Source organism: Trichechus manatus, unplaced genomic scaffold (genome assembly GCF_000243295.1).
Source record: "Trichechus manatus latirostris isolate Lorelei unplaced genomic scaffold, TriManLat1.0 scaffold00103, whole genome shotgun sequence".
NCBI classification, from domain to species: Eukaryota; Metazoa; Chordata; class Mammalia; order Sirenia; family Trichechidae; genus Trichechus; species Trichechus manatus.
In genome coordinates this window covers 10,156,455-10,157,576 of record NW_004444039.1, presented here as the reverse complement: position 1 = coordinate 10,157,576, position 1,122 = coordinate 10,156,455, and positions in this window count along the sequence as shown.

Sequence of the window (1,122 nt, the reverse complement as noted above, 5' to 3'; positions counted from 1 at the left end):
ACCTTTTCCATTCTGTATTTTTGTCAGTAGAGAAGAGTACCTTTGGAGAAATGCATAGCTTTGTAGACTGGCTGAATAACTACACCCCTTCAGGTATTTACTGGTAGTTATTTCACAGATCCATAGATTTTAAAAGAACAGATAACCTTTTTAGTAATTCAAAAATGTTTTCTAGGTACTTGTTTATATTCGAAGTCTGTTATCTTGTGTGAACATTCCCCAAAACATGCACCAAGGATTTTTCTCACATGCTGGGTTGTCAATATGAAATGTACTTAAAATTTCCCAAAGCATCAGTTTTCTTCCTAAGTTTTCCAACCCATTTCATATGCTTTGATAACAGATAGGGCCTTGTTCTGCAATTACTTTCAAGAAAATGACTTCTGTGGTTTTGTACCTTTAACTCGTATTAAAAATACACTAACAAGCCTGTTGTTGCAAGGACTATCTTTGTGTCAAACTGCATGTAGCATGTGAAAAGCCTTTCAGATGGGAAAGTTTCCATGCCTGAGCACTACTGACACCAAGTTGTCGAATTACGTGACTGGGTAGAATTCCCAGCTTTTGCTGTCTTGTGCAAATGACTTGCATCTTGTTGAAGCTGAGCTGTTTGGAAGTTGGACCATTACTTGCAAAGTGAGGAAACATTTTTTATTAAAAGTCCTTCAGTGGTAAGAAAAACACGAACTACATAGGTAAACAGAAGGAGCCTGGGTGGCACAATGGTTTGTGATTGGCTGCTAAGCGGAAGACTGGCGGTTCAGACCCACCCAGCAGCTCCGTGGAAGAAAAGATCTGGTGATCTGCTTCCATCAAGATTACAGCCAAGAAAACCCTGTGGAGCAGTTCTGCTGTGTAACACTGGGGTTGCCATGAGGGAGGCTGACTCAATGGCAGCTAACGCAACAATAGGGGAGGGAAACAAAGGACCTGTCATGATGAACCTGCTAGCAGTTGCTGCCCTGAAAATGTATTTATTGTCTGTTTCTTTCCACGTATTTAAGGCCAATGTTATACAAGTGGTCTATTTTCATAAAAATTTGGAAATTGTAGAAGAAAAAAGCAAAAAATCCATTCATGGGCAATCACTGTCAACATTTTTATGAATGTCTTTTGATTTCC